Below are 25,496 nucleotides of genomic sequence, written 5' to 3'. Positions count from 1 at the left end.
TTTGCTTCGCTGAATATGATTGGATAAAACGCATCAAAAAAAAAAAAAAAAAAAAAATAGTTTGTGAATCTAAAACGTCCATATGCCGGAAATCCGGCACCTGGCCGGAGGTCTTTAAGCCCTGGAGATGAAGATGTGTGCGAGTGTGTGGGAGTAAGGCGAGAGGAGCCAGTCTGTGCATAAAAGTGCTTTCCATGCATTCAGTGCAATGGGCTGAGGTTGCTATTATTGTCTTTTTTTAACATGTAGTTTATTTTATGATACTGGTTATTACTGGTTATTACGGTTCATATGCTATTCAATGGCTTTGGCGTTTATTATTACACGGATTTCTTATGAAGCTGATGGGCGCTCTAGGCATTATTGCAAGGTTTCTGGTACCAAAAGAAAGGAGCGTATAGATGGACTTAAGTCAAAGCCAGAATCCACTTATTGCAATGTGAAAGTGGACACCCCTTGATCTGCATATTCATCACCTCTAGTGTGTATGTAGGTGTGTGTAATTCCAGGTTTGAAAGCAGCATAGTGGGGTGTGTGCATATAAAAGAGACTTAAGCACCACTGCCTGGAATCAAGTCAAGGTCTGAATTGGACCCATAGAGGATAATTTCTTCATCAAAATGTCTATGACTCAAGTGACAAACTAGTCTAAGGCTCGTTTTAGCTTTATTTTTTGGCTTTTTCCTGCCTTGGGAGAGCAGGGCAGCGGCCATGGCTGTAAGATGACTTGATTTTCTCCCTTATTCCATCTGTCACCCCTGATGTCTTCAGCGAAGGAATCTATGTCAAGGTTTGTCTGCCTTCAACTTTCCATCAATCATGGAGTGCACACTTGAAATGGAGCCCAGTCACAGCTAGTGTGGCAGCAGTTAGCAGCCATAATACATTCGGACAGTTCCGGGACGTAACGGGCTCTGCCAGCTACAGAGCAGCGGTGGAAAGGATGGCCTACTCTTCCTCTCTGGACAAACGCAAAGGGCTTAATTAGTGTTTTGTCTATCTTTCCTGGGCCAAGTTGGTTCTTACCTTTCAACCCGGATGATGACCTAGAACCACCCTGTCTGATCCCTCTGAGTTTCTCTGACAGATGGAGAAGTGCAGCATGGGCAGGCAAAGGTAAACCACAGCGGATTAAACTTCTAGAAATATCTCTCATATGAAACCACCTTTCCCCCATTAGCTGCTCTTTCTATGAGGAAGTTGCATTTTACGTCACGGCTGAACTACTGACTCAGGTCAAGTAGTTATTTTCTAGCCTTCTGAGTGGTTCTAGGGTAGATGTGGAAAAGGTTTGAGGTCTGTGCAGATTATAAGACAACAGTGCAGTACCTGCTTTTCTGGGACACGTCACCCTCATCCTCTGGGTGTGCAGGTTTATTGGGATGAATTCTAGAGACTTCTGGGCTTTGCAGCAGCTTGGCTTGAATGAAGGACCTGGACCTGAAACTAAAAGACAGACAAAAATATGTGTCACACTGTTGTAATAAAATAACTGTGTTGGCGACCGAGTGGAGCTTTCAAAGATAAAGCCGTTCCTGTGATGATAGCCTTTAGCGTTATAGAAAACCCTCACCATCTGCTCTGGCTATAGTATGTTCTTTCCGACGTGGCTGCTTCATAAGGCTTTTCTCTTTATTGCCTTGTTTAGGTGTTAATTGAGGAGAGGGGTAAAGACCAGCAGATTAGCAAATATCACAGATAGTAAATTGGGTAGATGTTCAAATGTGCTCTTTGATTTTCCAATGAAAAGTAACCCCTTGCGCAATTAAATGACTTGAGATTTATCTGATGAGCAACTGAATGACAAAAGGGAGTACACAGCACCAAATTAAAATCCATTTAAATGAGATGTGTTGTAGAACTAGCTGCGGTGCAACCATTCGGAGATAGACTCACTTACACATTTTGAGGGTATGGAGATCTTTCAGGACTTTATTGCAACAAAGTTCTACCCAAAACGTTCTGTGGGGTAAAATGGTAGTAAAGAAAGTGTGAAATCTGATGAATATTTTCACTTTGGTACTACCAAAAGCAAGTAGAGTCGAGTCAAGTTGAGGCGAGTTGAGCCGGTACCATGCGGTGGAAAAGCGGCTTATGTGGCCAGTTAAGTTGCCATAGAATAACTACACCCTAAATGTCAAAATTGTAAAACCCAAATTAACCAGTCGTTTTCATATATCATATATTACATGGGCAACATGTAAAACAGTGAGCAACAAACCATTGTTTGCTGGACATGGGTTAACATACAATTCAAATTTTGTCAAGTACTCATGCATAGAACAAAGAATGATGGAGGATTGCCATGAGGTAACATGCAAGATACACTCTCAGGTCTATATCTGGTATATCTACTCATCAGAGACTTCACCATGCATCACAAAACTAGCTCATTTTCAATCAACCCTCTCTAACATCCACTAATGTGCAGTGTAATCCTTTAAGCGTAGGATTTTATGCCCTTCGCAGGCCCTGCTTTGTTCAAAACCTCCAATTAAAATTTTCCCCCCAAACGATAAAGTGTCTTTGTTTGTGGCTTATAGTTAAGCTCAAAAACACAATCTGACACTCCATGTTGGCTGCTCAAATCTCAAATATGTAAATGGTGTTGATGAGCCTCTTTGAAACAAGGCTAAGCTTTTAAGAACAATCAAGCAACAGAAGCAATTTAGAAGTGTTGTGATGTTTGCATAGAGGTAATTTACTTAAAATGAAGGTATTCAAAACAGGTACAGAAGACAGAAAAAAGGGAAAACAAATTCTCAAATATCAGAAACTTTCCTAATTTAGTGTGCCATTAAAACTTTTAATTAAATCCTCTTTTAAGACACAGTCTTTTGAAATTCCTATCTAGTTATAGAACAAAAACTAGCCTAGCGCTAGTTATGTGCTTGTCAGCTGGGATGTTACAAGCTATTTGCTTATAGTCTTGGATAATATCATGACTAATGAGTTGGGCGAAGAGAACATATACTGATGTCATTCATTATAATGAACTGTAATGTGATGATTACTGTAAATTAGTTTAATAAAGTGAGTTTAGTGAGTTTAATGCTTTAAAGTTCTTATCCACAAGATCCTTGTTTCTTTGATTTAGGCAACATCTCTGGTGACATGCAGTCATTGCTGTGGTGTTTTTGCACTGCAATTCTTAGAGATCACAATACTGTGGCCAGTGCTTTGACATCTTTCCCTTGGATTTTCTGGTGGTGCTCTTTTCTTTGTCTGTTCAGCCCTGGTGGCTATTTCTGCTCATGCTAACAACTCAGTTTGTCTTCTGTTTTTCTCCAAACAAACCGGTTTAAAACGCATCACTTTCTGTGAGCCTGGGAACTTTTCTTGGAGAAAACCTTCCCAACACCGGGTGTTTAGATGTACAAGCAAATGTACAAGCTTTCATAAACTGGGTTTAGGTTGAATCACTATGTATTATATCAGTTGGCAATAGAGAGCAGGAAAATGTACATTTATTTACATGATAATACTGTAGATTATTACTTTAATGATAAAGATTTAATCTATTATTTTTATGTATTAAGTATTAGTGTAGATGAGGAGTTATTCATTGTATATATATAATTGAATTGTGGTGGTAGCCTATGGATTTCGAAAACAGAAATAAAGACAACATTGCTGCCATATTAAAGTGATTACATCATTACATAATCAACTATCTAATAAATATGAATAAATAACAATGCTTAGAATCCACCGTCCACATCCTCTACACTGGAACAATAAGTATTCTTTCAACATAGTGTTGACAGGAACCCTGCGAGGAACATACTAATCAACGAAACAAACCCAGGCTTGCTTCTGAACGAAGATGTAGCTCCTAGCGAACATGCAGGAACCCTGGCCATGCCTATTGGTGCTGTCCGTTCACAGCCTTCCCTTTGGGAAAGGACAAACACCACCGCCATATTCTCATCACATACTCCAAAAGAACTGCACCAACAACAAACAACAAAAATGCTTACCTATAATCAGGGCTTGAAATTAACTTCTTGGCTCACTAGCCAATGTGGCTGGTGGATTTTCTTAAAATATGATCGAAGCATTGCAGAAAATGCAACTGCATGCATTTTATCATCTTTTTTAGTAATGGTAATGATGATTACAGAGCATGATAATGTATTTCAGTGTGTTTTTGTATGACTCTACTCAACAGTTTTATATTGCTCAAGAGTGTGATTAATAGAGTAAATATACAACAACACAGCAAAAGTAAATAGAGTTGGGAATCAATAAGTCTACCAGTGCTATCCATCAACAATTCCTTCTTAAGAATCCGATTCCGTAAGGATTCTCTTATCGGTTCTTTTCTTATATATATTAGCTTTACAGACTTTATAGAACCCCAAAAATGTCTCCTACTGAACTGATTTAATTCCTGCTACCAATACCAAACAGAATGAATAAAAACATTATTAACTATTCATACCATCTATTTTGCTATTCAGTTGCTAACAATACCCTTGGAAGTTGACTGAGGACACATGAACTGTACGCTGTGTGTTTCTGCTGTACACTGTGTGTGTGAGTGTAGTGTGGTGAGCTAGAGAGGTGTGTGAGGAGAGTGTGTTCAGTTCAGCTGTCCGCAACACAGGAGCAGCTTCCTTATAGATGATCTGCACACAGCAGCATACTGACAAAGAGGACAAACTACAGTCGATTCTTTATGGAAATGTAGCCACACTTTCCATCTCTTCTTCCTGACGGTTGACATAAAGCTGGTCCCGTGTCGCGAGGGACTGAACTGAACTGAACTGAACTGAACACACTCTTCTCCCCCTGAGCCTTACTTACTTAGCCTTACTTTACCTCTCAGTCACTCACACAGCAGACCAGGGAGGATTGAGAGCAAGACACAGTACGCACCAATCAAAGCCTCAGTACTGGAGAAGCTGCTCATACAGAAACCAGATCAGAAAACCTCACCCACCAAAGTGGCTGATAGAAGTGACAGAGTTACCCGCCACAGACAATTTTTAACATTTGGTGGGTGTCGATTTCAAGCCCTGCTTATAATCCATGAAAAATACAAAATAAAAAACACTATCTCCACTACAACGGCTGCTAACCCAAACAAGCGGCCAAATATTCCCTCAGAAGTGACAAACAAGGCTAAATAATTAGCTATAAACAAAAGCACCCAAGAAAGTCTTTTTTTACCAAGTAAGCTGCTAAACAAAGATTTCCCGCTGCTTACCAAACTGCAAATGTAACCAGATTAAGCCATTTTTCACCAGTGACTATATCTATCTATTGAATAAACAGAAATCACACACAACATTGCTATTATATGCAAGTGCTTACTTTATCAGTCAACCAAATTATAAAGGTTCCTAGCAGAGTCATTTCAGATGTGCAATTCAACAAAATGAAAATGTTACATAGTCTCAGCAACAAACAAGGATCCAGATGCTTGCCCTTCTGGACATATTACGACATTACAGGACACATGAATATGAACCTTTATCCCCATAACAAATGTTCTCACTTCTACTGAAAAGTTAAAAAAAAAAACACTAGATATGTCAAAACATGTCAAAAGTGTGCTGTCTAGGGAACTAAATGTACCCATTATTGCTACCCAGGAAACATTCAGATATGTTATTCAATCATTTGCATAGTAAAGAGCATGCCTTATTGCTAGTAGCACATCTGCTCTTCAGATCTATTCACAGTGAGATGCCCACATATGTCAAGTGGATTTACTCCAAATGTCAAGACATGAACACTGTGAGAGACCCCACAGGACTAGTGATTTGCTGTGATGATTCACAATCATACAAGACATACACATTTCTTTGCCATGTTGCTTCCAACACATTGTCTTATTGTTGCCATTAAATTGGTCTTCTCAGTGTGGCTCAATACCTTTTTGTGCTAGGAGGAGCTCTTCCCAAAGGCCTATATTGAAGTCAATGGCTAAGCTGTCACTCCTGCTCAGTGGGCTGCTACTGTCAGCTGCAGGGCTCCGGGGACCCGGCTAATCGAGCTAGTGACCGTTGTAGGTTAGACGAATTAGCCATATCAAATCCCCATCTGTTTGTCCAGGTGGGCTGGCTATGTGACAGAAGGGCTGGATGCCAGCAATACTGACCAACATCTGGCTACTATCTCTTTTTTTCATCTTTCCTGTCATTTTTGCTCTTCCTGTACTCCTTTCACTCTTTCAGAAGATCAGCAGCCAATACCCTGATGGTTTTAGAACCCCCTGTCTGCGTGCCTGTGGACAAACTGAGGAAAACAAACAAGATTACCAACTACAGTAACTAGCAACTAAGGTCTGGCAGATGAATGTAGGCTTGTTTGAGCAGCATTTGATCGTTTCATCTTCATGGTCTGTGGTGCTGGGAGCACAGCAGGATTTTCTTTTTAATCAATCAGCAGGAAGATTTGTCCTAGACGTCAGACACATCAGGTGGAGTATGGGACACATGCAGTGTTAGCTGTGGAATCAGTTTTGGAGAGCTGAGAATTGGAGAACCAAATCTTGTCTGACAGTAATATTTTATCACCATATCCAATTGTATGTACCATTCTGGTCATTATTATTATCAAGGGCTTGTCTTCATTGTTATTTTGGACTTACACTGTAGTAACTAGTAACTACAATATCACAATTGATCTTGCACTGCTGAACTGAACTGAACCTGGAGGCTACAGGCTACTGAGACTACTGTTCTAATACCTCTATTTCCCAGAGCAGGTACAGAGTACACAGCCTCAGATATGAGCTAACATGTTCATCTGTCTTGCTATCTGTACAATAACTGGCTCTATTGCCAGTAACACAGATATATGACACTGCCTTTATCTGCTTAGCTCTGGGCCTGGAGCCGTAGTTATCCCATCAGTAACGTTGAGGAGTGATTGACAGTTTTGTGCAGAGAGGCACCAGCAGTATTGGAGGTCCAACAAACACCACGCTAACGGGATTACGCCTGTGTCTCTAATTCGCCGGCTGACAAACAATGGAAGTAGGGATGATTAATTCATGAATGGAATACAGTTATTAGAGCATCTGAAGTGTTCGCTGAGGTCAGCTCATCATTAAAAATGGATAAAATGGAATCACTGAGGGTGTTGAACTTGAACATGGGGAGTCTGCCTCAACCTCCTCAAGGACTACTCCTCCTTTTCTTATTCTGCTACCTACCTTTTCTCCCTCTTTCTCTTCATCTCATTGTCTTTATTTTTATGCGTCTCTCCTCTGTGGCTTCTACTCAGACACACTTTGCCATTTCTTCCTTTCTCAATATTTCTCTTTAGATTCCTGGTGTTCTCTTGTCTTCCCTCACCCACTGCTCCTTACCTTACCATATCTCCTCTACACCCTCTCTTCTCTTCCCCACTCTCCACCTTTCTTTAATCATATTAGGTATCAATAATTAATCTGCAGCAGCTTGCTCACCCGGCTTGTTTAGCAATGTCTGTCACCCTGTGAAGCTAATGCAGGGCTGGATTACAGTGGTGAGGTGGGGCGAGGGCTCCTCCGTGTCTTGTAGCATCTGGGCCACACCAGGGGCTTGTCAGGAACCATAATGACCAACGTCACGTTCTAGAGTGCCCCGCCCCCCCACCACTACCCCCACCCCTACCCCCACCCCCCAGAGACCAGGCCAGCAGTACGGAGGCTGAGCCACCATCATCGCTCATCAGCTGGTCACAAGGAAAAGCAACAGTGACAAATATCTCATTATGGGGACGAGAGGAAATCAGAGTAAAATCAATCACTGGCCATCAGGTTCCTATGGCCATGGGAAGCTGAAATATGAATGGGAAAACATGATGGAGAGAGACAGAGAGAGAAAGAGAGAATGTGAGAGAGAAAGAGACAGATAGACCAATAGTTCCCTGGTCGGTCTATGAGCTTATTTGATGTCAGTGTTCTTTTATTCCTGATAAGAATTGCACTGGCAGTAATTTACTGAGTTTGGTTGAGGACAGAGACAGATAATTTGATAGGGACACCTAACAACTGTCATTTTATACGAAGTGTGTTTGTGTGTGTGCCTGTCTGTCTGTCTGGGTTGGTGCGTGTGTATGTGAAAGGACAGTGCCTGCTGTATGTATATGGATGTATACTGTATGTATGTTTTCATCTGGCTCTTTTGCAGCAAGGTAATATGTAATCAATTAAACACATCAAATACATCATCTACATACTTCCTACATATACTCAACATCACTGGTGTGCTACGCTAATTATAAAATAGTTAAACTCACATCTCCACGTTTCCACTCACATTTCCTTGTTTATGAAAGTCACAGGTAAATGAAAAATAATTAATTTCTGTTGTTTTCATTTTAGAGCCAACCAAATGGATTGATTTTATTATTCAAAAAATGATGTTTGCATACAAACTTGCACAACAGAACATTGAGGATGTCTTCAACATGTGACACAAGCCTCCAGTTTTTGTTAGAATTTTGCAAAAGAGATGCATCCACTTTTGTTGTGTACTGCTAACTTTTACTTTGACAAAACATGCATGCGCACACACATTTCACTTGCCCCTGATAAAACCTGCGTTGCTATGGGAACTCTAACATGGCAAGTAACCACTAAGAGAAAAGCATGATTTCTTGAACAACCTCTTGACAAGGCTGCCATTGACACAAGTTGCCCTGAAGGCATCTTTCTACTCCAAGTTGTCCTCTCTTCCTCAGGACCACGTTCCAACAGATCGCTCCATTATTTACACATTTAGACACCACACATTACTTCATCTCCATACAGTGACAGACACAATGTATCATGCTGCCTCATGGTAAGGTATTCTCTCAGCCACAATACTTAATATTTACAAAGAAATACATTTTAATTTATTTCTGTTGGGTTGATTCCAAAAGTGAAGAGGAATTCACTGTTATCAAATCATAACTAGGAACCAGGCTCTCTACTTCTCCTTTGCCTCTCAAAGTAAAACAGTATGCATTCCAATCCACTGCAGAGATTAAAAAAACCTGTTTGTCTGTGCACCCAAGGACAAACCATGATGTGTTGAGAGACAAAACACAAAACTGGAAATGTGATTTACATATACAGGACCAAAAACATGAACAATCACATCTCAACAAGGACAATTTAACAGAGAAACCAAGGGCACACAAAAAATCTAGGAGCCATTTCACAGCCATTTCAAGACTTTTCACAGCCAATCTATGTGATGTGTGTGTGTGTTCAAGTGTGAGTATACGTGTCTGCATGGGTGCACACGTTTGCACGTGTGTGTGTGCAAACTGTATGTGTGTGTACTGTATGTGCAAGCTGGTCCAGCCATACCAGTCATCTTGTCCAGTTCAGCCAAAGTCTCCTGGTAGGAGCTGATGATCCCTCCGTAACGTGTCATCACCTCCTTCCTTAAGTTGTCCCAGTGAGGGGAGAGCTCCCCCAGCTCCCTCAGCTCCTGCACCCTACAGACACACAGAGGGAGAGAGATCTATGAGGATCTTTATGGATATCATGGGTATTAAACAGTCCACTAATGAATTCCATTCCTTTATTCAACAACAAAATCTTGAAGAAACTATAAAACTTGGCACTACAGTAGCTTCATCAACTTACAACTGGTGAATTAACATAGCATCAGTCGCTTGCATACTGCTTCTGCTTAGCTACTGTGGTTTTTCAATTATAGTTCATTAATATCCATAATCAATAACTTAAATGGAGAATCTATTTTGCCTCCAGCTAGACATTATACCCTCTACTTAAAGGCTGATAAACTACTGAGTAATATATAATGCTCGCTGTCGTATCTAGTTTTGGCTCGTGTCCAGTTTCCTTAGCTTTGGGTATCAACAATCACTTAACACTTCTGGGAAAATACGCACACACATTAAAGTTCCCAAGCATCTAGTGCTGAACCATAGAAACAAATGCATTCCTGAACTTCAGGCTAGTAGCTAGTGTCCACTTATCCACTCTGTCCTATCAAATTCCTCCCCCACTCTTACCATTCTTCTCCCATTACTTATAAGAAACCCACCATTCTCGACTGGTGTCTCTGTGGCCTGTCTTTCATCTAATCAAGCTCTGCCTGCAGCGGAGACAAATATGGATGGCCACCATTTTAAGGCCAGGGCGAAATTATCTGAGCTCCTTGGTTAGGATATAATAGTGGGGGGTAGCTTGTGTGTGTGTGTGTGTGGAGGAGCGGGGGGGTGGGGGGGGTGGGGGGGCAATGCTGATGTCCTGCTGGGGAGCAGAGCCTCTTTCAGTGGTCCTTCATTTGCATCTGAAAGGCGACATCAGATGGACAGATATCATTCACAAGCCAGCCCTCTAGCATCCATTGAAAAGTAAATTGCAGTGATATTATAGAAATTAGGGGTTTAGTGAGATTCAATATGGTATTCAGGATAACAAATACACAGTCATGTGCATTGCTTTCATGATAATGAGCCCAATTTGCAATGAATACACCTCATACATTTTGTATATGTCTTAGACTGATAGGCTACATGTATGAATGCCCGTTGGTTAGACTTTTTGTTAATATCGAGCATAATTGTATGAACGTATCATTTGGTGTTCAACCGCTTCAACAAAGCAGTAGGAGCTGATAGCCTCTTCTGGCCATTTTCTGGTGTCCTCCAGGTAGGTTTTGGGTAAGTAAGTTATTTTTAGATTACTTTGAGGTATTTTTGTTTCACAGGAAAGTACATAGTAGAGAGTGACAGAAACAATGCCAGAGAGAGAGGGGATGACGTACGACAAGAGCCAAGGTCCTTAGCATGACCAAACCCATGATGTTGCAAGCACACAGCACACACGCAAGCCTGCTGCGCCACCAGGGTGCTCCAGGGCAAGTAAGTTATGTATACATTCACATCTGACATGACTAGATGCAGTGTCTAGCCCCGCTGAAAACAACTGAACTGGCTGGATAACAAATGATACAACACATAGGAAATGTTTTTCCCATCTCTCACCTCTTTAGAGTTGTAAACAAACCTGCTACAGGGAACAACCTTTAGGCAGAGTGGCACCACATGCTGGGTGACTTTGCCAAGATGCTCTGCAGGTGGTTGTAAGTAAGTAAGCTATGCTTATGGTGTGCAGAGATAGACAGGAGGCTTTCTCACAAAGCATGCACATTCCTGATTACCATGAGCAATAGGAACTTATCTTGCAGTACCAAAGGCGTGCATGTGCTTCTAGGTTGTTTTAGAAAAAACACAATTTTCACTCATGGCATATCATTAGCGTCAGAAGCCACTCTTAATTATTCAGGGATTTAAGACCAAAGATGAATATACATGTTTATTCAGAAGGTCCTTTGTGCAATAGTCCCAGTGATGAGACCAGCATCTTTGTAAAAGCGACTGGCTCAAAACTTCTATTTCTTTTGAAAGAAAAAGAAAGAAAAATATTTCAGTCCAGGAGAGGAAAAACAAACTCCACCGAGATAAAAAAGAAAAGAAAAAAACATTGCTTTTTCATCAATGCATGCTAATGCAAGCCTAGGGCTGAATAAGATAATGATATCAGGGCTCTAGTGGTGTCAAGATGGGAGCGTTGAGATAGATTTCAGAGCTAGTGAGGTCTGAGTAGGGCCCACTCCATGTTTCTCCCTGGTTTCAATCAAATATATTGTTTCCAGCATACCCATTTAGCTTAAAGTGGCCCCTAATGCCATAAATGGGCCATTTTAACCAATCAGGGGGCAATGTTCCTTGATTTCCTGGTTTATATAGCAGGCCTTGCATGGTGCTCGATAGGCACAATGCTCTTTAACAGATTGCAACCATTCACAATAATCTATACCCCCTATCTCTCTCAACCACTGTTATTTGTGCATCAGAGTGTTGGGCTGGGCTGACAGACTGTTATTTTCTGTCAGGGAGTCTGCAGTGGGGGTCAAGGTGGGTTATCCCAGTGTAAATAGACACACTAATCTGCATGCCAAATGAGGGGGATAAGGCAGTGGGATGGGGGAAAGAGGGGTACAGTATCACCTCCTTAATCAGAGTGCTATTGTTTGAAGAGGGTGAAGGTGTGATGGACGAGAGGCTTGGTATGAGTATGTATAGGTCGATGAACTATGTATGGAGGAGAATGTTCAACAAAGTGCAAAAAGGGCCACAATGACAATCAGGTCTTTATGGTAATATTCTTAACAGGACTACGAACATTTGAATACAAAAAACAGTTCCTGACAAAAACACAATATTCAGTTTACAGATAACTTATTAAAAAAGTTGATTATTTTTTGGATTTTCTGGAACATGTTTGAAGGGGAAAAGGCATTATGAATATCTGATTATATAGCAGGCGCAAAATCTTTTCACGATACCTTAAATAATCTAGTTAATCATCACGGTTGTAGAAAATACCGTAACGGCTTTCAAATTACACTCAAAGTGGGATATATTTCCATATATTTTTCATATTCTTAATATATGAAAAGCAAAGTCATCCAGAAGAAACAGAGTAATTGTAATAATTAAATGGGTTATGTTGCTGATTACATTTTCTAAACAGGCAATCAGCAATTTGTAATGGACTATACTCTACACTTCCTAGCCCTGATAATAGTATATGCGATAGAAAACAAAAAAGATATGGATGACAGATGGAAGACAGTGACTTAATAGAGGAGGAAGAGGAGAGGGACATGGGTAAAGAAGGATGGTAATACTAACAACTCAACTCAACAACAATTCTACAAAACAGTAATTATGACTGTCAGTGTCATTGACTATGATCAAAAGCTGATGCACATATTAGCCACAAAAGCCAAAAAAGAAAACGAAAGGATGAGAGACAGAAAGCAAGTAGAGGAATGTGTTAAAACTGACTGGGACACATGACTGAGATTACAGAATACATTTTCCAAAGAGCAAAGACCTGTCATGTGGCCACCTTTATTTCATGGCACGTTATAGTGCCTGTTCAATTTAATCACAGAGGGCTTTGTACCTTGGGTCAATATGAGCTGCGTGAGAGGACTGGCAAACAAACCAGTTCTTTCACAATACATGTAGCTCCGGCAGAAGAAACAGCTCCATCCTAACAAGAACAATCATTACTACTAATCCCGAACACACGGTAATAATAGAGTCATTAAAGAAGGATGTCAAAATGTCACCTATATGATCAGAGACCGAGGCACATCCACAACACGTGCACAGTGCTTGTTTATAAATAGGAAAAGAATGGGGACATTAATTTTCTCCATTAATGAGAAACCAGACAGCTCTTAATGAATGGGGTTTAATCGACACCCTCATGCTGACACTTAACTACACATGCATTCATTATCTTTACACACACAAGCAAGGTGAGTCACATACATCTTCACTAGAGAAATGAAGAAAAATCAGCCACCTCTGTGTTCGCAGAATTAGATTAGAACATGACTGCAGACATCAAAGCGAACAAACAGAGGCAAGAACCGTCCGACATTACCATAAAGTGTTAAAGCAAACTAAGCCACCCACCACCACCTCTCCACTCGCTAACTTTGCGGCGCTAACTGAATCATTAAAACATGAAGCTAGCAGCAGCGTGAGGCTGACAGAGTTGGCTAAATGGAGAGGCAGTGTGAAGAACGACAACATTTAAAGAGGATTATAGGAGAGGTGCTTAAGCGACCGAGCTGCAGATACAGTGCACATGCCCGTTAGGAAACAGACACACACTATACGGTAGTCACGCCTCTGAGCCTGCTGCATGCACGCATTGTGTTACATGGATGAGACATTTAAAAAAAAAAAAAAAAAAAAAAAAAAAACCTCTATAATTGTCTTTCAAATTCAGGTGACAATTAAATTCTTAGTTGGTAAAGGATGAAAAGAGACTTGCACAGTAGACGGTCTTGTATTAACAGAGTATGTACCCAGAGTGGAAGTGTGTGTGTGTGTGTGTGTGTGTGTGTGTGTGTGTGTGTGGGAGGGGGTACTTGCTTAATCAACAGAGGAGGAGGAGGATATAGAGAGGACTTATGGGAACCATGGGCTGGGAATGTTCCAGCACAATGAGCAGGGATTCCAGTGCAGCTGTTCGAGAGGTACACTGACAACAAAGCCTGCCTAGTCGATTGATGGATAATGGATAATGCGTTTGTTTCTGTGCCTGCATGTGTGTGTGTGTGTGTGGTGGAGGGTGGGGGTATGGTGGGCAGCACGGTGCGTACACAATACGCATCACACTGTAAATGGAACACTGTGTTCATTTGTATGCATGTGAATATGTGTACGTCTGCGCATGTGAGTGTGTCCTTGAATTATGTGTGGTCTTTTATGTGCCCATAATGATTGCAAATTGAACTCTCATCCCATTACCAAGCCCCGCAAAATCTCTGATTGCATCTTTATTCTCTGTGCCTCTGTATTTCATGAATTGAAGCAAACATAAAGAAATCATTCAAACCTGTGTGTGTGTCTATGTGCGTGCATGCATGCGGATGTGTGTTATGTATGAAAAGGGGTTGCCAGGGACAACAGGCCAGTTGAGGAATGATCTGTCTTGACAAACACTGGTTGGGCCTGAGGGGAGGGACACTTTGATCTACTTACCGAAGCCCACTCTCTCGGAGACTGGTAAAGCATCACCTCCCTCTGTCCTTGTCTTAACCTGCCCTAATTCATACTCAGTATGGACTGGACTCAGGACCCGACGTGTACTTGACGCTACACTCCTTATTTTCATATGTTCTAATGATATTATATCTATGTACTAAGAATGAGTTAATCATAATAGAGTTATGTATTCATGTATACGTCTGATTCTGCGCCAGCAGTAGGATGTTCCGGGTCCCTCCTTACAACAATACATCAGAGGTTTGGGGGAGGTTGTGTGTGTGTGTGTGTGTGTGTGTGTTTGAGAGAGACAATGTTTGTCGTTTTCTGGATGCTTGGGCGTAGAGGCCTCTTTTGAAGTGTTAAACAGACCTGAATAATTCACCCTTCCCCAAATATAGGCCTAACGCTTAAGTAATCATTTACATCGGTGAACTGGGCCGGTTAAGGATGTCTTGAAGCTACACACCTACGCGTAATTAGGCATCACCGGGCTGATTCAAGTTTTACTTTGAACTTTTGAGTGTACACCGTTGGATGGCTAGTTGATATAAATTATTACGCGGACAGGAAATGAGCAACCACAACAGGCCAACGGCTGCATGCAGGGTGGGGGATTCCAACCCATGTAATCACAATGCTGGCAGTGCCATCCACTGGATCAACACTGTGATGCCAGAGTAGCTTACCTCCTCATGTCCTCCTGAATGTACAGTGAGAGCAGCTGTTTGGGGATGCTGAAGGACAGAGTACACTCCTCCATTTGCTCCCGCACAAGCATCCACTTTCTGTCCACTGTCTGAAATCTGTACACCTTGCATACTGGGTTCTTGAACACTGAGAGAGAGAGACAGAGAGAGAGAGAGAGAGAGAGAGAGAGAGAGAGGGAGGAGGGAAGAGAGGGAGCAAAGCAGCAGGGAGGGAGAAGGGTATTTTGAACCAATCTGACACAGCAAAAAATAAATTACCTTCTCATCAAAGACACTTCAAACTTTCTAAATTTCACAAATGGAAAGCAAAGGATCTAAATCAACTTTGACAGGTGGCCAACTCAAGGACGGCACTGTCAGAAACCCTTCAAAAGTCACATGAGGCACAAATGAAATTCTATAATCAATATTTGTGTCTGCCGTAGATAAGGTATTTCTCATCTTCCAAGGAGCCCCCCCCCGCCCCCTCCAGTGGCAGGCCAGCAGACTTTGTAAAATAAAGAGACCTTGTTAATCTATGCCTTATTATTGCTTCTGTTGTTTATTATATGACAGTGGAGCAAAGACAGTTGATTCATTCTGAAACTTCACTTGGTAACCCCCACACCAAACCCTCCCATTAAAACCTATTCAAATTCAGCCCCATCTCCTTCGTTTTTGCAGAGAGTGGCTAATAGCAGCAATCGAAGGCTGTAAACGAAAAACAGCTCTAATGCTCTTATCTGCATGCTGGCAGCAGAGGGCAAGAAAGCTGTGCGCCTTAAACAGTGTTTACTACTCCTTTTCGTTTCCAATGCAGCAGTCAGGAAGGAAGTCACTCAATAAGTCGGAGCCGGAGCACCCTGGGTGAAATGTTGACAATCTCGCCTGAGGCAGTCAAACATGTATGCCACCAATAAAATCTTTTTGCTTGAATTCAAAAGTGAGAGCCAAGCACTTTTTCATTTCCGCTCTTAGTGGGAGTACAGAGAAAGCTCACCCCTCCCGAACCCCTAATCTCACAACCAGCTACACAACAGAGCGTACCTCCTAAATCTTGAAAGGAGCTGGCCCCAGATTGTCCCTTTTTCAAAGTCATCTGGTGGAAGTGTCTAAAGTGTCTAAGAGATTAATCCTGGTCATTCTGAGTCATTTGTCCTCATACAGAGGTCAACAGAGTATTAAAGTTCAGCGATGCCCTTCATTGCACATGTGTTCAAGTGTGCAGTGGAGTGGGAATTCTTAATCGGACCATAATCTGTCAGAGGCGACTTTTACAGAAGTGTGCTGGCTGGTTGATATCAATAGCTGTGTTTCCATCCGACTGTGTGTGTGAATTTTTAGGCAAGCTTTTGAAATGTTGAAAAAATACACTGCAAATTTGATGTGTTTTCATCAGCAGGGTTGAAGTAAATAAATTGGCTTATGGAGAGTCAAAAAAACATATCCATGAGAAAAAACGCAAAGTATCTCTCAAGAATTGATTAGCATTGGCAAGTTGTTATTATTCCTCAGTGTCAGCCATATTTCATGCTTTCACCTGAAGATGAAAACAAAGAAACACACTTGCCAATATTCAAATGCACAAAGTAATGGCCATACAATCACGATGGGAACCTTAGACTTGGAGCAACAGCGAGTGTGACATTTCTGGGACGCTGTGGTGGACGGACATTTTACAGACAACATTTCAGAACGCCCAAAGCCATTTCTGAACATTCGTTGGGCTGATCATGACAAGCCTATGTAATTATTTGTTTGAAAAATGCATTTCCATCGCTATTTCACTGTTTATCACATAATTTAATTATCAATAAAATACTTTTTCACTTCAAATCAGTATAAACTTTTTGAGGAAATTGTATTGAATTTTGCCGTTTCCATACAGTAACTGTGAGCCATATAGAGAGGCTAGGGGAAAAACAGTGTGTGAATTGGCATCCCAGCAGTTTTATCATTTTTCTATGATGGAAACTTGAGACTGGCCTTAGAATGATCTCAGAAAGGATTCATAATTGCATCTGTGAGGAATGGGATATTTGGACCATGGTGTGTGGATGAGAGAAAGTGAAATGGACAGAAAAAATAAATGGAGAGTGTGGGACAGATGGGGAGAAGGGGTTAAGGGACAACCTCAATTGGAAGAGCCACAGTTGCTGACTTCCACCTCTACCCGAGGAGCAGATTAACCCCCGAAATCCCCCACCGCCACACTAATCTGACCACCAATCAGACCCCTCCGTCTCCCCTCCTGACACCTCTTAAGGAAATGACTTCTCCAGACGTACTCTGCGTGGGCCGCCCCCTCTCCCCTCTCACCACACGCTCATTTTGAAAGCTAATAAAAGTGGAAGACTAAATTGCATTAGTCAATCTGGCTGTGTCTGCAGGGAGGGTATTGTTTTGACGGGCTGCAGATGTGCACCTGCAAACACGGCTGCAGTTCACTAGCTAATCACAGAAGAAACAGTAAGCGACAATGACACCATGACAACAGGCAGGGAGGGCGGCTGGGGGTGGAGGGAGGGTGGGCGGGAAGCTGGATAAAAGAGAAAATGGATGTGTGGAAGAAATGGATGCACTGGAAGAAAAAAGGAAAAGTTGGAAACTAGTTTCCTCGCTCTCCTCTGAACAAGGGCTGTGAAGTCTCAACACAGCAGGAGCCGTGACCTTCTCAAGTCTATCCCTTTTCTGTCTACATGTCTTTTATTTTCTCACTGCAAATCCCTCTTTCTCAACCAGCGCTGAGATAGCAAGCAACGAGTGTGGTGCTTTTTTTTGTTGCCTCTAAATTAGTCTCATACAGCTGGCATGGTGTCTTCCGCTTGTCTTCAGCCAGTCCACATAGAACCAAGTAGGCTTACCTAGGTGTCAAGACACCCGCCACAATTCTCTCTCTGTCTCTCTCTCTCTCTACTGAAAAACCCAAAGCCTCCCATTTAATCCAAGCAGGAATAATATAAATTCTTTAATCAAATAGGCTACCCCAGAGAGACCTCAAATCTTGTTAACGCAAAGGTTATTCAAGGGCAGTGCAATGATAATTAGATGCATATAAACATTAAGGGACTTTCGGATAAGGGAAAATGTTACAAGAGGTTAACTAGCATAATACTGCATTACAATACAGTCTCGATGAATTATTTCAAGCCTTCTTTTGAGGCCATTACAGTGTCAATTTTTGGTGTTTTTCTCGTACAGAAACAACTTCTTTCACTGCAAGTGGACAAAGAAACAAATTATGACGGAGAGGTAGGAGGAAAAGAAAATTTGAGGACAAATGACTTTTCTTGTTGATTGCAAGGTTACTGTGGCGGTGCAATAGTCAAATTACAGGTGTTGATGGTGTGAAACATACCAGGCCCTGTCAGCGGGCTATTTTCTCTGTCGATGCAGGAATGGGACGCAGACTCACAGACCAGGGGACACTGGAAAGCAAGCACAGAAGGAGAGAAACAGAGACAGGCTTGACATTATTGATGTGAAAATTTTCTTTTTGAAACAACAAAAGTGATAGTGAAGGATGGCTTTGACCTGCACTACTACCTACGTAGAGAGATAATTGATATACAGTATATACAGTATATAACTGAACTGATACATAAGCACAGCCAACAATTTTCATTACTACTTCTCTCAGCCATTCTACTGCGGCTCATTCCTGCCACATTAGTGGCATTTGGGGATGGAAGTACCAAATAAGCTTTATCAATCAGAAGCAACATTGCCGTCAAGCCTGTAGTTAATTCCTCTAACAACCCAGTGAATTATGGTCTACTGACAGATTTTGAACCATTAGATTATCTAATTGAGACAATGAACTCTAAATATGGTCACATCAACACAACAGAACTGAATTTCAATTAAAACTGAGGTAATTTATCCACTAATCCACTTTAATACTGGCATTAGATTTGCATTAGCTTGTGTTGGATTTTGCTATTACTATAATAATTCCAGTTGGCTTCAAAGACCCTCCCTGGCCCCCTGGTGATGCCTATGTAGAGGGGAATGGTAGGGGAATATGCATGCACACTGTAAATACTATATTTAAAACATTACATACGTACATCATGGAAGAACAACCCTTTTGGGGCATTTTGGTAATTTCATGAACAAAGGCAAAAACTGAACAACACTTTGTTTAACAGCAATAATTTCCTGGTGTTTCTGATTTACTAACTTCCCTACTGTAGATGGAGATGCAGAGACAGTGCAAGACAATGTCCCAATTAAAAAAAGTTTATCTGGGTAATTGACCCAGTGTTGTTATCATAGCTATTATTAGTATTGTAGCAAACCTGCCAGGCAGTGTCAGTGGCAGACTGTGTTAAAGAAAAAATCCACCCTCAGATACTCTTACACTGTTAGATATCATAAATCTGTGATGTTCAATGGATTCCAAGAGTTATTTGATGTACCCACTTTCTCTCAACCTGCCTCGTCTACTTCTACATCAGTTAGTGATGTCCTACATTTCCCATAATGACTTTTGACAAACCCCAGGGAATGAGCGTGAACTTGTTGCATTCAACTGTAACTATATGTGTAGGCGGAGAGAGCAAAAGCAATAGCAGAGTAAGAATTTTTCCAGTTGAGAAAAAGCAAGAGTCGGGCCCCTTACTCAAAACACAACATGCATTGAATTATAGTCTACTGAGACTGCTGTCGGTGGAGAAATTGGTCTCTCTGCCTCTGCTATGATGGATTTGTCCATGTATGATTGTTGAACATTGGTGCAAAATGTTGAGATTATGAGGAAGCCCTTGCGTTGAAAAATTTTCTGCTGTCAAACTCCATTGTAGCTGCTATGGAAATATCTTGACATGATGTCACGTCGTCTAAACTTGGCCAGTTATCCACAGGAATAAAAAAAATACACCATACAACAAAATGGGCCCAGGAAAGTATCTCGGCAGTAGCTGCTTTGTTAACAGTGTTAAAGTGTTTTAGAGTGGATGTTTTCTTTAAGTGAACTAACTGCATCAGTGTCAAGTCAGTCGGAATAAAAGAAACAAAAACTGTCAAATTAATTCAAACAAAATGTCAAATAAATTTTACTCTCTACATACTCTCCATACACATTGCCACCCATGAAACACATGGGGACACACTGGTGCCTCTACTGTGCCTTTGATAGGTAAAATTTCTCCATCAAACTTTTGATGCTTCCTGATGCACTGAGGCTGGGACTCATCAAAGCAACAGTGGCAACTAACAATCTCTCTTGCTCTGTCCCGTCAGCTCTGCCCTGCCTGATGAACCGTTTAACACAGTTAGACAGCCAAACCTGTCCCCAGAAAAGGGCTTTAATGACTGCTAGGGACAATCCATCACCTTTCCTAGCCAGGAAACAGGTCCAATCAGATAAGACACATCCCATGGGACTCCACCACCCACCTACCCCACCACACACACACACACACACACACACACACACACACACACACACACACACACACACACACACACACACACAGACACACACACACACACACACACACACACACACACACCCTTGTACTTCTATCCTCATGAGGACCATCCATTGACTACATTCATTCCTTATCCCCTAACCCTAACCCCAAAATGCCTAATTTTAACCCTTACCCTAACCTTCACCTAATCCTTATTGTAACCTTAAGCCTAAAACCAAATCTGAACCTTAAAATCACCTGACCTCACTTCACAAAAATGTCCTCACTCTGAAGGTTTAAAACTCAAATTGGTTCTCAAGTACAGACACGCACACACACACACCCACACACAAACACACACACACACACAAAAATAAAAGAAATATGCCCACTGAACAGAACAGGCGGTTACAGTGCCTTCTGGAAATTTCAGTAAGTGTACAAGTAAGGTCCCTGATAATGGAAAGTATTAACAATGAGCCAAGGGCCACAGCTGTGGAAGGAGTCCCATTGTGTTTGTTGGCAGCAGACAGCATGTGTTTGATTGGTCTTTGATGACTAAAATATGTAAAGAGATCAGATCAAAGGTGGCTGAAGTCTCTTTCTTCTTTCACCTGACTGTTCTTATGGGGTCAGTGGATATTCATGAGAAGAAAAGCAGCCACCCAGGCAATGATACCTTCAAACAAGTGCAAGAAATAATGGGCACAGCACCCCCACCCCTTACAAACACACACACACACACATACACACAGACAGCCAGACAGACACACGACTAAGGTAAGCTGAGCAAGAATTTCCCCACAAGTGAGTCTTCAGCCCTCCCTAATGTTTGTCATGTCCCTTCCTCTTTCCTCCCCTCGTCTGATACAACAGCAACACACACACACACACACACACACACAGAGGGGAAATGTGCTGCGACAACACACACACACACAGCGCAACACATTCATCAAGACGACATGGGCAGATTGTCAGTGACACTGTGGAGCCTAGCAGGGAACCTCCCTGCACCAGCAACCGGGGGGGGATGAAGGAGGGAGGGGGGGGGACCAAAACCACTCAGCCATGTAGAAGCCCTTGGTCAATTATATAAGACAGTGATTCATAAACACACACACACACACAAACACACTGTAGGGTTGGAAAGAAAGCTAATTCAACTGCAGCCAAGAAATGGAGTCTACATGCTTCCTTGTGGAGCCGTGGTGAAAGAAACTATCAGCATGTTCCCCATTACAGATCACAAGTACATCATTAAAGCTCATTCTGTACTTTTAATAACTGTCTCTGCCCCTACACCGAACACTCATTTTACAAGTAAGACTGAATCCATTGGGAATCTACAGAGAACTAAGTGAAATCAGAGTACATACAACTTCATTTCTGGAGTGGTGGCATCCCATTTGGATGACACAATCTTCGGTTTATTGTCAAACTCTGGAGGAGGCTACTCTCTCTTCCTCTTTCTCTGCTGCCCTGAGTACGTGAGTCACTGCAGAGTCGCAGTTAAGCAGTATGTATTGTAGGAGATTAGCGTGGAGAGGGGGTGGAGGGGGTGGGCTGGCCACGTTCAGGAAATATCTGCTACTTGGCCATGTGAATGAAGAATTAAGGACTCTCTCACACACGGTCAAGTGCATGTGTGGCAGACTGCTAATTCGGTAAGTTTCTCTATAGTCCTGTCTATATATTACAGAGACAAAAATCATGCATTTACAGTATCTATATACACAAACATTGTGTCCTCCTAAATCCCCGTAGGGTTTATGGAAGTTTATTTAATCCCATTGGGGGACTTGAGCAGTGGCAGTCTAATCCTAGCATTAGCAACCAGGTATCTGGAGCAATGAGGCTCTTTTCTTTGTCTCTCTCTGCCCTACTGTCTTACCTTCTGTGCTGGTATGTCAGTGGTGATGTGGTCTACGTCGACCTCCTCCATCTCCCCCATCTTCAGACGGCTCACCACCACTGTTCCCGCCGCACACACACCATCAGATGACCTAGAGAGACAGAGAGAGAGAGAGAGAGAGAGAGAGGGATGAAGAGATGTATATTTGCAGAGATGGGCAAAAATACAGTAAAATGTATCTAGATAACAAAATACAAATACATGACCATTAAATGTATTTGTAAAATATGTAAAAGTTATGGTGTGAGCAAGTGTATTTAATTAAAATACATGTAATTTGTATTTTCAAATACAAAAATACATGCATTGAAATATGAACATTTGATCCATTCATTATAATTGCTGTTTGCCTTTAGGTGTCCATTCAACAAGTAATAAATCAAACATGAAGCCCCAGACAGATGCCTTGCATGAAAGAAAAAGGAGAAAAAAATACACTAAACCTGTTAAATGTTTTGCCTCTTAATGAACATGTTTAATGAACATAATTTTTTAACAAGTCACTGTTTAGTCACTTCTTTTCTTTGTAGTTGATTTTAAGTACGTTGTAAAACTACTTTTCCTTAGATTTCAACAGTTAGCAAATTACTGTTTACTGTCTTTCTATTTCTTTTTAGTTGCTTCTGAGTACAACTAATTTTGACTCATGTAGTCACTTCCAGCTGGCAGATGTATCAAGCAAGTCATGTGACACATGTCCGTGAGAACAGTCAAAACAGGGCTGCATCTCTTACATTACAATTCTAAAAATTAATTTAAGTATTTTAAATACAAAACTTCTATACCCAAATGTATCTTGATACAAATTACATTTTCAGGTCAAATACAAATGACCACATACTCAAAAGTAATTAAAATACGTTCCAAAAACTATGAAAAGGTAGCACATCTCAAATTTCCAAGTCAAGGAGGACAAAATACTAACATTTCACTAATTTATTTGGCTGACATCACAATAGAAAAACGCTTATGTGTTTCGGCACAGAGCCTTCTGTGCCGAAACTCTCTGAAGAAGGCTCTGTGCCGAAACGCGTAAGCGTTTTTCTATTGTGATGTGAGCCAAATAAATAAGTGAAATGTTAGTATTTTGTCCTCCTTGACTTCGAAATTTGAGATGTGCTACCTTTTCATAGTTTTTGGAACATACTCTGGATTTTGGGTTTAGCACTCCACTGAGAATCACATTGTTGAAGCACAACCTCCTTTTCCGATTGAATTAAAATGTACCAGCCTTGTACAGGTTGTGTCATTATAAAGGTGTTAATTGACAGAAAGTGGAATTTGGATATAGAGACTTGCACTGGCGAGTTTGCATGACAGAATTAGTGGAAAACTATGAATGCAGAATAAGGCATAGCTCGCTACAGTGGAGAGTTGTCGGGGGAAAAGGAGGGAATGTACAGTAGAACCGCTCAAATGGCCCTATAATAATCCAGGCTATGTGTCCTGACAGACACGAAATAGATACTGGAGTTCTCATATCAGGGAGGCCCTCCAATCACTTTTCCAATCATGGGACCATGATTAAGGAGCTGATAGAGAATCTATAGTATTGGCAGAAAGACAGACACTCTCAAATGAAGAGTAATGATCCCTGGGCATTGTGCGAGTAAGTCTGATCACCTAGACAGACCCATCCCTAATGTGCTCAGTTCCACTCCAGCCGGAGAAAATATTGGATGTTACTGCGCCAGCCAATGGTCCAGGGAGAGAGAGAGAGAGGGAAGGATGACAACGCTGACCGAGGAAGAGAAAATGGAGGAATGGTGATGGAAGGAGAGAGGAAGCTTTCAAGGCCAATTCATCTTGGTCGGGCATGAGGGAGAGAGCGATCACACCCCAGGGAGAAGAGGGGAGAATAGATGCTGAGGAGGAGGAGGACGAGAGGAGTCTGAGGGAATACAGGAGAGGAGGATGGGGATCGCAAGGATGGAGATGGAAGAAAAAGAGGCTCTGCAGTGGGACACTGGGAGCTTAAGTTAGTGCTTAATGTCTTACAGCAGGTCCCCAAGCAGAGAAAATAACATTGGTTGGTTTATAAATCGAATCACTGTCCCTTGCCAGACACCTGTCTCAATGTTTACTCCGCTCCTCATCTCCCTGTTTTCCCTCATTCCTCATCCCCATCATCTCTCTCTCTCTCTCTCTGCAACAGAGGACTGAAGCACGGTGAGAGAAAGTCACCCTGACTTTGAACAAACAGTATGTACCGACAGTGGCCCACACATAATGGAGGAAAAGGAGATTAACATGCGTCACATTTAGTGTTAGTCCCCACAAGGCAAACCTTAGGGGTTACAGTGGCCCTCTACTCTTTAGATTGCTTTGCCTCAATCCACTAATGAAACGCCCCACTTGAACAGACAGAGGAAGCTTTCTAAGAATCACTTTAAGATAATTGATTTATGCCTTTGAGAGCTAGAGATAGATATTGTGCACATTTTTTATTTACAGCCAATGCAATTTAAACTCAACACCTGTTCAAGCCAAATCTTTGAAATACAATTTTTGGCAGATTTTTATGGGACATGCTATCATTTCAAGAACTCTTCTGCAGCTCATTCCAGTGTGCAGAAATGATTTGCAGTGGCTCAACGCTGGTTTATAATATTTGCTTAAGTCAAACATACAAAAGGGCAGAGAAGTTTACTCCCTGACAGAACTTCTGCGGCGATATACTTTTACTTGCAAGCTACAATCTATTAGCATGTGCAGTGATTGACCTCAATTTAACTTTGAAAGTTCTGACGAGTGCTTTGGATGAAAAAGAAGCCCGTCTCCCACTACCCCCCTTGCCACCCCCCTCCTTCTCATCCCTCTCTTTCCGTCTGTTAGAGCTGGCATGGAAACAAGTCTGCAGATTGCTCTTTGCCTGCGAGCCCATCTTTCCGTAAATCTAATTGGCCCAGGATCTCTTTTATGACAACACTTAAT

The 25,496-nt window shown here is 41.6% G+C and overlaps 1 pseudogene; it reads right to left on the bottom strand.

The window, feature by feature from the left end:
* Positions 1-25,496, bottom strand: part of LOC139645745 (type II inositol 3,4-bisphosphate 4-phosphatase-like) — a 113,108-nt pseudogene that overhangs the window by 18,587 nt on the left and 69,025 nt on the right.

The sequence above is a fragment of the Centroberyx affinis genome, unplaced genomic scaffold (assembly GCF_046629955.1).
Source record: "Centroberyx affinis isolate AG114_WGS23_722 - 3 ecotype Tasmania unplaced genomic scaffold, CSIRO-AGI_Caff_v1 ptg000898l_1, whole genome shotgun sequence".
NCBI classification, from domain to species: Eukaryota; Metazoa; Chordata; class Actinopteri; order Beryciformes; family Berycidae; genus Centroberyx; species Centroberyx affinis.
The sequence above is the reverse complement of the archived record's forward strand: the minus strand, read 5'-3'. Positions and strand labels throughout refer to the sequence as shown.